Below are 14,793 nucleotides of genomic sequence, written 5' to 3'. Positions count from 1 at the left end.
AAAGAAAATTCTTTTAAAATGTTTTATTGGTTGTGTTCCAATCATGTTTCACATCATTATCTTTATTTTTCAAAATCTAGACAGTTGATCCAAATATATCAACATGATCTCTATAATAAAATATATTTGAAAATCAAATCTTTTTTTTCCTACTTTTAAGTAGGTACAAAATAACTTTTTTTAGAAGATTCTAAACCATAAAATAAGAAAGTGATTTTGTAACTATCTAAAAAAATAATAAACATTTAAAAAAAAAAAAATTTTGATCTCCAAGCACATTATAATATGGAGATCATCTTGAGTGGTTCAGATCGACTGTTTGTATTTTGAAAATGGAAATAAATGTTTGAGGCATTATTGGAACACTAAAACAATGAGGCATATTAACCGTATTCAAAATAAACTATTAAGCATGTTAATAATTTGAATGCTTTAATTAAATTTGAAATGAGTTTTTAACCATGGGTCATGTTAGAATAATGCTCAGTTTTTAATTAAAGATACGAACTTAATTACTCGAACTTCTTGTTATATATATAATGATTTTGAAGGGGCTTCAGAAGATGGATAATGTGATGAAAGGAAATCATGAGAATAGTGCTAATCCAAGGGATTCAAGAATAGCACTAACTTTGGCTATTCCGAATTTGTAGAAATGTTGTTTGGATTGTATGTTAGGAATAGCAAATGAAGGGAAGAAATATAATAATGATTTATTTGTTTTTATTTTTTCAACTAACTTTTATATTTATAATGACTTGTTAAATATATATAAAGCATCATATTTTTCAATAATACTTCAATCTAATATTTAAATTAATATTATCTTATATTAATATTTAAACTAATATTATTTTATTTTTAAATTAATATTAAATTTAATATTAAATTTAATACTAATCTAATATTTAAACTAATATTATTTTATTTTTAATTTAATATTTAATTTAATACCAATCTAATATTTAAAGTAATATTATATTACATGTAATATTCAAAAAATATTATATTATATTTATTTAATATTAAAAAAAATATTATATTATATTTATTTAATACTAATATAATATTTAAATTAATATTTTATTTAATATTAATCTAATTTGATATTATAGTTATTTAATTATTAATCTAATATTTAAAGTAATATTATATTACATTTAATATTCAAAAAAATATTATATTATATTTATTTAATATTCAAAAAAATATTATATTATATTTATTTAATACTAATATAATATTTAAATTAATATTTTATTTAATATTAATCTAATTTGATATTATAGTTATTTAATTATTAATCTAATATTTAAATTAATATTATATTACATTTAATATTTAAACTAATATTATATTACATTTAATATTTAAACTAATATTATATTACATTTAACATTTAATCTAATACTGTATTACATTTAATATTTAAACTAATATTATATTATATTTAATATAATATTTTATTTAATACTAATCTAATATAGTATTATATTTATTTAATATAATATTTAAACTAATATTATATTATATTTATTATTTAAATGACGACCATATGATATTTAATCTAATATTATATTTAATATTATATTTATTTAATACTAATCTATATTTTAAATTGATATTATATTATATTTAATATTTACACAAATATTTTATTTAATACTGATATAATATTATATTATATTATATTTAGTACTAATTTAATATTTAAACATATTTTATTAATATCACTAACCCCACTAGAGCTATTCTTGCTAACCCACCATTTCTTTCGATTAGTAGAATAGAGCTATTCTTGAGCTAATTCTATTTCCAAATTTGTGTTTGGATCACCAAGATTTGAGAATAGTGGAGCCAACCAGATCTCTATGATCCAATCGGCACGTCTCGGTTCCCATTTCAAGAACTCGAAGCAACACATCATCTGGAAGGCCTGACATGGTTAGCTCTGAGAGAGATCTGTTTGAACAAGCAAAGCATGCAGCCTGCAGGGAGAGGTAGGGAAGAAATGAAGATTGACAATATATAAGAGAAATTACAAGGATATATTGCCTCCTGGCACTTCCAAATAAGTTATATTATATGTAGACAATATTTCTTAATTTAATGCCTCTGTTGTTCTTTTATCATATTTAGAACAAAATAATCGCAAAGAAAGATTGTGCCCGAGCTTATGATCCTTGAATATTGAAATAGGATACGATCTTTTTGCCTTAAATTTGCCAATGCAAAACCAAAATTGGAAAGAAAAAAATTACAGTGCATAAAATTTATGATGAAATCATTAGTTTTCTTAAAGAACAAGTTTCAATTAGTTATGAAGATTTCATGCATCTTGCCATATTATTTATGGGAACCAATTCAATATTGGGTTTCAAACTTGACATTGAGATTATGGGTCGGGCCGAGATGTGAATATGACCATTTTTCTAATGTTATTTTCTCTGTCATTGAATTTCTGTGGAGATCCGGTATTATTTTCTCTGCCATTGAAGTCTTTATGTAGGGGTGTACAACGGGCGGGTCGATGATATTTTATTAAAATTTGAACCCAACTCGATTACACCGGGTTAAAAAAATTCTTTAATTGACCCACCCATAACCCAACCCAACCCATCTATTTTTTTATATACGGGTTATGCGGGTTAAACGGATTAAACGGGTTGTAATTTTGATCGAAAATATATTATTATAAGGCCTCAAATTCAGCCGAAGTCGGGGGCTAGCAATTTCATTCATAGAAGGGAATGAACCAAGTCGAGCACCTTACAAACTTCCATTCTCACAAACTACGGCCTAACCTCCCTAGAGATAGAACGTATCACTAACATCATAGTAAATGTATGTTACATTTATTTTGTCTGACAACCCGGTTTCAGTTCATTTTTTAGAGCTCAAAAACCATAATCAGGCTCGACAAGCCGACACCAACTGAATTAAAACATGAATACAACTTTCACCACGAAAGTAATTTACTAATTTTGTCAGTACAATAACCTAAATCCATGACCGAGACCAAACTTGTCTGCATAACAATAGTAGCAATCCACCGATTAATCATTAATAAAGGTGCCACCATCAGTAAAATGATAAAATAAAAGGAATAAATAAACTTTGTTCCAATGTTAAACTTCAATTCCAAAATTAATATAAAAAAATGGCTTACATAGACTAAGATTATATGAACAAATGAAAGATTTATGTGAGTATTGGAAGTACTGGTACTAAGTCACAAAAAATCCAATGTCCAAAATTATTGCCCATATCAGAATGATAATTAAAACAAATTCAATTGTCTTACCAAACAAATGAATTGATTGAGATTTAAAAGAAAAACAATTACCATAAAAAAAATATTATTAGAAACATAGATTTGAGGCCGGATCCGGGTATAAACGGGTTATTAAGAGCAAACTCATGATCCGACCCAGAGTAACGGGTTTGTCAAAATCCAACCCGTACCCGACCCAGTAACATCTCAACCCGGTAAAATACGGATCGGGTCGGACGGGTCAGACGAGTCGGGTGGGTCGACAGTATTTTTGTACACCCCTATCTTTATGTAAAAATTATCAAGTTTTATATCGAGGAAAAATTGGTTATTTGTCACTCTAAAATCTTCAAATTGTAAAAATGTCATCCCGAAGTTTGAAATTGTAAAAATGCCACTCCAAACTTCATTAATTTGTAATTCTGTCACTCTAAATAATTAATGACTAAAATGCACTCCCTTCTTCTCCTGCCTTCTCTTCTTCTCCTCCCATGGTTGATTTTTTTTTGCAGGATGCGAATAGCTCCTTCTGTATAATAGTTAACCAATTTTACAAAATTGACAGCTGCTATCTTATTTCTTAAGCGAGGTGACATTTTCAGTCCCATTTCAGAGATAGCGTGCTATGCTTTCTAGTTGGTACTGCTAGCCCGAGCTCTTTGCATTGTTGCTCATATGGATAGAGGCTAACTGGTGAATCATTAAAATACTCTCTAGTACACTTACTGATCTATTAATAGTAAAGCATACCCTCACCGTTTGATACCATAGATGGGAATCTCTGTTTCGTACACTTAACTGGTGAATCATGAAAATTACTTACTGTAGCCTGCTATGCTAGCTTGAGAATCATTAAAAAAAAAAATCAGTCATGGCAAGAGAAGAAGAGGAGGCAGGAGAAAAAGAGGAGGAGAAGAAGAAGAGAGGATATTTTAGTCATTAATTATTTGGAGTGGCAAAATTACAAATTAATAAAGTTTGGAGTGGCATTTTTATAATTTCAAATTTTGAGATGTCATTTTTACAATTTCAAGGTTTTGGAGTAACAAATAACCAATTTTCCCTTATATCTAACCTATCAAGTTTTTGTAAATACTAGATATATCAATTCTTTATGAAGATTGGATAGCTAACACTAGTTGTTTTTTTAATTTAAATTGGAGTATTCCATAAATGCTATGTATCAAAAGTATAACTAGCCAGTGTAAAATATTATAAAAATCATTGATTGTAAATGTTACGTTACGAAACTTTAACAATTAAATTCTGAATATCTTAAAAGCAAGAGTCGAAAATTTTGCTAATAAAATAGACATTTAAACCTTAATTAAGGTTCCTCTAAATGAGTAAATTAAGTATGAATCGAAACCGCGTCGGAATTTCGAAGTTCTGAACCTTTATAGGTCCAGTGCGTCCGCACTGGTGGTGAGTGCGGGTGACTGACCCACACTGGATTCTGTTTTTCTTGAGTTTTTTCTGAATTTCTTCTCAGTGCGTCCGCACTGAGGTTGAGTGCGTCCGCACTGAGAAATTCTGTATTGGCTGAATTTTCCAGAATGGGACTAACTACTGAGTGCGTTCGCACTGGATTTGAGTGCATCCGCATTGGAGTATTCTTCTGTGTTGATTGAATTTCTTTCCAAAATCCGTGTAAGTACTGAGTGCGGGTGATCGACCCGCACTGAAATTGAGTGCGTCCGCATTACGCTCAGACATTTCCCTTGTTCAGTGTCGTTTTCATGAAAATTTGACTAAGTACTAAGTGCGTCCGCACTGGACTGAGTGCGTCCGCACTGGAGTATTCTTTTCTGTGTTTTCAAGCTGCCAAAATTCTACCAAGTATTGAGTGCGGGTGATCGACCCGCATTGAAAATGAGTGCGTCCGCACTCGTGTATATTTCTGTGTATTTTCAACTGCTGAAAATATGTTCCAAGTGCTGAGTGCGGGTGACCGACCCGCACTGAATTGAGTGCGTCCGCACTCAGGGTATTTTTAACCCTAAAACTCAAATCGAACCTTCTCTCTCTCCCCACAGCTCACTTTCCCCATTTTTATGTGATTTTCGCCCAAGAGAGAAGAAAACGAGCGTGAGAGCTTCCTTTCCCACTCAAGCCCCGATTGTTGTGAGAAATCGAAGTTGGAACCGAGCAAGCGGCCGTGGATCTCTTCTAACTCTCCGATTCAGTATTCCTTTCTCTCCTTCTCTCTTTCGAAACCTCGAATTTTCTCGATTTCTCGGGTTTTCGTTTTAAACCCGAGATTTGTGTTCGAATAGCTCGTGGACTAGTTCCTCTACACTCCTTGCTTGTTTATTTGTCAATCTTTTTCCCGATTTCCTTCCGATTTGTGGATTTCGATTTTTAGGGTTTTCATGCCAAAACTGAAATTGGGCATAATCGTGAATTGATTTGTTTAATCCAACCGATTAGACTTGTAATCGGTAGGGATACCTCTTGATCTTGGATTTCTAGAACGTTTAACGGTTAATTTGAGGTTTTGACCAAATTAGGGTTTAACCAATCGGTAAATCAAATTGTTACGAGAACCAAATTGGTGAACTAGTAAGTGAATTGTTACCAAATTGAGAGTTTACATGGTCCAGAGGACCTAGATGAAATTGTGTGTGGTTTTAGAGAATTTTGGTAAGAAAAGAGGAATCAAGATAATCGGTACCAAAGCATAGGAATTGGTTAAGGAATATATAAGCCCTAATACAACTCGAGTAAACTCCTCGATCATGAACCAAGGTTAAACCTAGTATACGTGTAATATAGGCGTAGGCTCAATCGAGCAAGACTTCGCGAGGCAATTCGAGACGTCCGATCCTTAATTAAGCAGTACGCTCATCGTAATCAGGTGCGGGATTCTTGGATTTGTTTGATACTTTATTATCAGGAATTAAACTGTTATTCGTTTTTCATGTTGAATCTCATTGATTGCATCATTGAATTGTGTAAAGCATTTTCATAGCCCAATCAAATTAAACTCGAATTGATATGACTTGAGTGATTTGCATGCTGGTATGGTTGTAGGTTGTGTCGATCTATTATGATCTGATTTGATTGAAAGTCACCACGATTTGGATATGTATGTGAATAGATTTACGAAGTTAAGCACTTGGATCCAATGAATTTGCAAAGTCGGGCAGTATGCTGGCTTTGATTCACAGGATCCTAAATGGCCTTAGGTGAACGGCCCTCAATGTTTCCCAGTACCGGTTGGGACGAGGGAGGGTGATTATGTTATGATGTGTGAATTGAAATCGTGGGTGACTAGTGTGTAACGTCTATGGCTCAGTGGCATTCTCCTACGTGTTAATGCATTTGGAAGGTCAATTAAATATTACAAATATTGGAAACGATTCTAAAGAGAATTTTCTTTATGTGACTTGAACCAGACCTTAATAAACGGTTAAGCCAAGCAATTGCAGATGGGTGTTAGATAAAGGGTCCAGCTCGGTGGGCCATCTGTAGGTGTCAGTAACCCTACAAATGTGGGTTTGATAAAGGGTCCAGCTCGAAAGAACATCTATAGTTGCTACAAGCCCTAATGAATCGAGTTAAGCCAAAATATATGTTGTGTTTGAAATTCATCTTGGAAATTCCGTAAACTGTGATTCAGTTTGATTAATTGTTGTCGAGCATTGGCATTCTGTTATTTATGAATATATATCTGTTTGAACTGTTATGGTTTGGGTTTCATTTTTGAATATAAAGTCTGATTGCAAGTCCAATAGTCTAAACTGTGGCAAATTCGTACTGAGAATTTTATTCTCACCCCCACCCTTCGGGTTACTTTACAGGTACTGGTGCGACTGATTCCGGAGAGGCACGAGAGTAGTAGGCCTTAGTAGCTTATCATTACATGACCCTAGATATGTTTTGTTGTATAGATTTAGGGTAGGCCTCATGGTTGGTATCCGGATGAGATACTTTTGTTGTATTATTTTTTTGTCCAGACTGTGTACTCTGATCAAATATTAGAAACTCATTTTATATTACTTGTTGTTTTGCTTGAATTGTTTATTGCCTTGTAAGCATACACGGCGTTGTATGCTTACGGCGGGGGACTGTTGCGACCCGTGGCTGCGGGGTGTGACAGTAAACTTTTTATTTATAGCAGTAAGACTTTATATCTAGCATATCAAGTCTTATAAAGATTCAAAGTGCATCTTTATACTTAGTCGTATGAAGTCTTTATATCTAAAATTTTCAACATGATTTTCTAAATCCCATGCACCAAGCTGATTGGCCTAAAATCTTGAGGTTTTGTTGAATTTTCCTTTTGTTTTGGAATTAGGGTTATAAAGGAGGAGTTCAAAGGAGCTAGTGTGGAATCTGTGTCAGTTACTGTTTGAATAACTACAATGTGATCAAGAAGCAGTATATCATGAATAGAACTCTCCTGTCAGTCCTTCCGGCCTTGGAGTTTTGTTGTTGGCCAGATTCATGATAAAATGTGTTATTTCCTCCTTATTGATGTTGATAAATCTTGTAGCTCATACCTCATTGGATACAAAGATTCCCAATTAATGTTGACTGAATTGACCTGATTTGATCCCATCAAATTGGAATAGAAATCAAAGAAAGCTTTAGCTTTTCCTTTCTGATCCGCATAAACCTGACCATTGTACTCTTATGTGTTCTATATTATTGTACCTTTTGAATGTTGAAGCATACGCTTGAAAAAACTGTGTTTTAATCTCCCTCCATTTTCCACTTAAGTTTCGCTCTTTGCCTCAAACTTATAACCTTTCATAAAGTACTTCTAATACAAATGTCTTATTTCAGACTCAAATTTAATATTAGTGAATTCATTGTATTATAAATAAAAAGATCCATCCAAAGCCCTTTATTCTACCATTTTTTGGTATTTCTGCAGCATAAGTAAATAAAGGGAATGCCAAGCTTGCCAATAAAAATACTTTTCTTTTCTTTTTTTTAAGAAAAATAGGAGTCATGCTCCTATTTTATATTACATGCAATTCGTTACTGAGTTTGTGAGTTTTCAGTTGTAACCTACAGAGGTATTTTATATTGAGAAATGTTCTGGTACCCCGAGCCATCAAACCCGAGCTCGTCCCCGAACTGATTTAACTGGGTTTAACTGTCCGCTAATAACGAAAATTTATTAATTTGCCATTAATTAACGCATCGATGTTTTAACGCATTTCTATTTTACATTGATTGCTTTAAATGTTAGCTTTGCACGGTTTTGTTTTGCGCTTTAATTTCGTGGACAGTCTGTTAGGAGGAGTTGTAATCACTAATCCCCGAGCTAGTCCCCCAGCTTATTAACAGTCATGTAATCATTAATTAACTACTTACTTGAACGTACTTTAAAGTACTTTAAAGTACAATTTAAACCCAGTTAGCTCGGGGACGCGATGGGGGATTGGTTCTAATTTTAATTATGCAAATTAATAGCTTTTGATATTTAATAACTAAAAATACAATCTCCATTTTGAACAAGTAATCCATTAAATGAAGATTTTTCAATGTTTGTAAACACAGGTTTATATGTTTTAAAATGTGTTTCTAAACACAGGTTTATAATGCACAAATTTTTATTGCTTTGTTTATGTTGTTTTCTTGCCAGTATATATTGGTTTACTTGCTTTACACACAGGTTTATATGCTTTAAAATGTGTTTGTAAACATAGGTTTATATGTTTGTAACACAGACTTTTTAATTTTTGTAAACACATGTTTATATGCTTTAAAATGTGTTTGTAAACACAGGTTTATATGTTTGTAAAAAAAAATTAAATGTTTGTAAACACAGGTTTATATGCTTTAAAATGTGTTTGTAAACACATGTTTATATGCATAAATTTTCATTACTTTCTTTATGTTGTTACTAGTTATATGTTATGATTTTGACAAGGAAAAGTCTTTGATGCTCCCAGCTCATAAACGATGTCTATATCAATTATGTACTGTACGACTTAGCTTAATCCACTCATATCAGTTTACTGTAGATTTAAAATGAATTGTCAACTAATCATTGCCACTTTATGTAAAAAAAACCAATATCAGAAGTAAATTTTTTTTATAGATGTAATATAAAGAGGGACTTACGAGGCTTCTTTGTTACTTGAAAAATCATGTGTCGCTATACTGTAATTGTCAAATAAGTATATTGGTGCTCCATTGGATCTAACAGGAAAAAAAATGTTGTGGGAGAATTGCTCCAATCAGTTAAAAAGTTCATTTGATCCAAAGCCAATACAAAAGAACATTTGTTTTGTTTTTTTATGCAGTTATGGCTACACTGGTACTACAGTATAGTTTTATGCTTAAGTCCCTAATATTTCAATTTTGTTGTGTATTAAATTCTTTATTCTTTCTGAAACATTTTCAGGATGATACAATTATTGTTGTGAACAAACCACCCGGTATGGCTGTGCAAGTAGGTACTTTAGATATTTTTTTTAAGAGTGCATAGCACAGATTTATCTGTACTATGGATCAATACTTTATTTTTAAATTCCAAACATTTGATCTGAACCGTTCAACCGATCTCCATATGAAAATGTACTTGTAAACACAGATTCAATGTGTTTGTAAACACAGGTTTATATGCACAAATTTACATTGCTTTGTTTATGTTGTTTTCTTGCCAGTATATATTGGTTTACTTGCTTTACACACAGATTTATATGCTTTAAAATGTGTTTGAGGAATAAGCTTTAAAATGTGTTTGTAAACACAGGTTTATATATTTGTAAACACAGATTTTTCAATGTTTGTAAACACAGGTTTATATGCACAAATTTTCAATGCTTTGTTTATGTTGTTTGCTTACCAGTACATATTGGTTTATATGCTTTACTTGTTCACATGTACTGTTCCTGACACATTCTGCACAAATGAAGAAAATTTGTGTTGGGGGACGCCCTCGGGGATTAGTGCAAATTTAGAGGTGTAAATTTTGTGCTCGGGGACGCGCTTGGGGATTGGTTCCAGTTTAGATCTATAAATTTTTGCTCGGGGACGAATTCGAGAATTCGTTTTTGTTTTTAAAAATGAAAATTTAACTCATTTATAATGAAAGTTAAACACTTGAACGCAGTAGATTAAACGCTTTCCTTTATATGTTTAAATTATATGATTGTTTCCCTGCATTTGATGGTGCTTTTGTTAAATTTGTTTAACAAAGTGTTTTTCTCTTCATGCAGCAAAATTCTATACAATAAAGAAAGATTGGTACTGTTATTGCGCTGTATGAAGTAAAACTTGATCTTTTTGTCACCGATATTCTAGAAGGTTAGGGGACGCGTACGGATACTTTGTTTGGGGTACAATTATCAGCTTCCTTTTATATTAACTAGAGTCATTTTTCAGGTCATCTATAGAGTATGTATATTGGTTTGAGGGTTTTTTATATATATTCCTCAAAAATTTCAATATTATGTGTTTATTTCTTTAAAATATGTAATTACATATTTATCAATAAAAATTGTAAAAACTAACATATTTGTCCAATTAAATCATATTTAACATTAACTTTATATTTATTCTCATTTTACTCTTCTTCTATTTTTCCTTCTAAAACTAGTGTTTATGTCTTTTTAAAAAGCTTCTCCACTTGATCTAATTAAAAAATGACAATCATTTCTAGAGAAAGGGGTTGATGGATTTGGAGCTTTTGTGAACTTACAATAAGATACTGTTTGGTGATTAGATTGTACTTTCTCAAATAAAAGTAGAATTATGTGTTAGAGATATATGTTTTTTATTTAGAGTTAGGCTGGGGTGCTATGGATAGCATAGTGGCCTCTATGCTACGGCTCAATATTCGAGTTTTCAAAATCCAAACGGTCGATCCGAACCGTTCATCTTATTCTCCATATTAATATCTGCTTGGAGACCAAATTTTATAATTTTATGAATTTTTTTACTATTTATTAAGCCACTTTGAAAATCGCTAATCCAACGGTTTTACTGTTTTGTGCAGCCACCGTTGGATCAACAATTTTGTAAAATACTTAATAAATAGTAAAAAAATTCAGAAAAATGTAAAATTTGGTCTCCAAGTATGGAGAATAAGATGAACGATTCGAATCGACCGTTTGGATTTTGAAAACTCAAATATTGAGCCGTAGCATAGAGGCCACTATGCTATCCATAGCACCCCAGTCTAACTCTTTTATTTATTACATGACTGGTGATTGGTGAAAGAAGTGAAAGTAGAAATAGAACCAAAATATGTTAAGATGCTTTTTAAAAAGGACAAGAACACTACTCTTGGAAGGGAAGATAGAAAAAAGGTAAAATGAAAATAAATAGAAAGTTAATGTTAAATATGATGAATTGAACAGATATGTTAGTTTTTACTATTTTCAAAATAAATATGTAATTATTAATTAAAAGAAATAAATAAGTAATTTGAGGGATAACCATGAAATTTCCTTTTTTATTTGGGTTTTGATTTCTCGATCTCTTTGTTATTTCACTTCCATTTCTCATAGAGATTGTCTCCAGTCTATTGAAACTGGATGTTTCCAGTTCACCGACCAGGCATCTTTGTATTTGACAAGGTTCATATTTCCATCAATAAATACTGTACGCTTTACAATTTCGGATAAATTTATTTTATAAAAAAATTGGATAAATTTTATTTTGAATACATAGACGGTAGAGAAAATTTCGAGTAAACTTTCTTTTAAACTAGTGGACATCAAGTAAATTTTATGTAAATTTTCTTTTAGATAAATAGACACTTAAGAAAATTTTGGGTAAATTTTCTTTTAGACTAATAAACAGTCAGATAAATTTTCTCTTTAGACAAATTTCAAGTAAATTTTCATATAGACAAGTGAACAGTCGGGTAAATTTTCTTTTAGGCAAATAGACATCTAAGAAAATTTCGGTTAATTTTCTTTTAAATATATGGATAATCAGGAAAATTTCAGATAAATTTTGTTATTAGACAAATGGATAGTCGGGTAAATTTTAGTTAAAATTTTATTATAGACAAACATACAGTTGGAAAATTTTTGGATAAATTTCCATTTAGACAAATGGATAGCTGAGAAAATTTTGAGTAAATTTTTTTTTAGACAAATAGACAATTGGGTAAATTTCTTTTTTGACACATAGATAGTCAAGGAAATTTACTTTTAGACAAATGAAATTTCTTTTTAGATATATTTTGGGTAAATTTTCTTTTTGATAAATTTTGGATAAATTTCCTTTTAGAGAAATAGACAATTGGGTAAATTTTCTTTTAGACAAATGGACAAACATGTAAACTTCTTTTTAGATAAATTTTGGATAAATTTCTTTTAACAAATGGAATTCTAACTGCCTCGACTTATTCTGACTGATCTACAGATTAAATTAATTAGAGTAATGATTTCATCCCCACATTCTAGTTCCCTAACAATCTTTCTGGCCATTAACTACTTATAGTAACTATCTCTCCCATTCTAGTTAGTCTTTCTAACTGTTTTGACCCATCTTTCTCTCCCGATCAACAAAAAAAATTCGCGCTCTTCACGGCCTTCATAGCCTCCGCCTCTTCTCTTTCTCGGCGTGGTGCACCGTTGAGATCCGGCGAGGAGAGCGTGGTGCATCGTCGAGATATGGTGGAAAGAGCATGGTGCACCATTGGAGGGGGTCCATGCTAGCCCAGCGAAGGTTATCAGAGTGCAAGATATGAATACTTCATTAGTTGGATATGCATACTTCATGTTGTTAGATATAAATACTTCATATCTACATTAATTAGTTATAAATACTTCATTATTTGTTAGATATGAATATTTTATACCTTCAATATAAATAGTGTTAATGTCAGGTGTGAATACTTACTATAAAAAAAGATTTTAAGTGAATTGAAGAGGCATTGGAAGAGATGTCCCGAAAGAGGTGTCTAATTTTGAATTGTATAAATTATTTCTTATATGTATGAATACTTCATGTTGTCAACATATGAATACTTCATTTGTTAGATATGAATACTTCATTATTTATATATAAATATTTCATTAGTTTGATAGGAATACTTCATTGTATAGATTCGCTGTAGTGGTCCCCAATCTTGGCAAATGTTGCTTTCAGACTGTTGCGGTCCTCAATCCAGGCTGTCAGACGTCGTCAGTGGTCCCCCTAGTCGTTACTAGTCCCCCAACAATTTGTGTTTACATTTGACCAATATTATGGATAATAAGTAAGACTACTTAAGTCCATAGGTATGAATACTATGCCTGTCAACGATGAAAAATCGCGTTAGCCCTGCAGGTTGCCGGCAGTTATCTGATGTCCAAGTCAGTTAGCGGTCCCCTGTTGCACGTTTTTTGTCTTTTAGCACGGAGAACGTTTAGGGAATTGATATGGGGGTACTATTAGTCGATCCCAATTAAATAAGCATTCTTCTAACTTAAAAATTAAATTAAGGAATAAAAGATTTAGAATTAGTCCTCAGTAGCTAAATAGGAAGGCTTAATTATATATGTTATATCATTTTTTGTAATAAATAATAAAGGCATGCTAACTTGGAAGGGGGGTAATATAACATTTAGTGGTTAAATCTTTTGATAAAAAATATTTACTAGTTAAATTTATGCATTTTTTTTTCCTTTGTAGTAGTCAAAATTTATGAATTGAGGCATGTGTACGTAAGTACCTTTTGTTAGCCCTGCTACGAACTTTGTATAAATTTAGTAAAGGAAAATATTTTGTGTATATATATATATATATATATATAGGCTGTGGCTAATTTGCTGCCGGCAGCATTTCTGCCGGCGGTGCTGCCACTGTTTTTTCTATTTTTTTATGTTCAAATGACAAATCTAAACCGTTAGATGTTTAATCTATATTATAATCTACTTGGAGACCAAATTTTACATTTTTTGGAATTTTTTTACTATATATTAAGCTGGATTGAAAACCGCTGATTTCAATGCTGCAGAAATTTACTGAAATCAGCGGTTTTCAAACCAGCTTAATATATAGTAAAAAAATTCCAAAAAATGTAAAATTTGGTCTCCAAGTAGATTATAATATAGATTAAACATCTAACGGTTTGGATTTGTTGTTTGGACATCACACGACTAAATATAGCCCCGGCAGCACCTCTGCCGAAATGCTGCCAGCAGCAATTTAGACAGACCCTATATATATATATATATATATATATATATAGAGTTAGGCTGGGGTGCTATGGATAGCATAGTGGTCTCCCGTGCTACGGCTCAATATTCGAGTTTTCAAAATCCAAACGGTCGATCCGAACCGTTCATCTTATTCTCCATATTAATATCTGCTTGGAGACCAAATTTTACATTTTTCTGAATTTTTTTACTATTTATTAAGTATTTTACAAAATTGTTGATCCAACGGTTTTACTGTTTTGTGCAGCCACCGTTGGATCAACAATTTTGTAAAATACTTAATAAATAGTAAAAAAATTCAGAAAAATGTAAAATTTAGTCTCCAAGCAGATATTAATATGGAGAATAAGATGAACGGTTCGGATCGACCATTTGGATTTTGAAAACTCGAATATTGAG

This window comes from Carex rostrata, chromosome 1, assembly GCF_964058835.1.
Source record: "Carex rostrata chromosome 1, lpCarRost1.2, whole genome shotgun sequence".
Lineage (NCBI taxonomy): Eukaryota > Viridiplantae > Streptophyta > Magnoliopsida > Poales > Cyperaceae > Carex > Carex rostrata.
Note: the sequence above shows the minus strand (reverse complement) of the source record.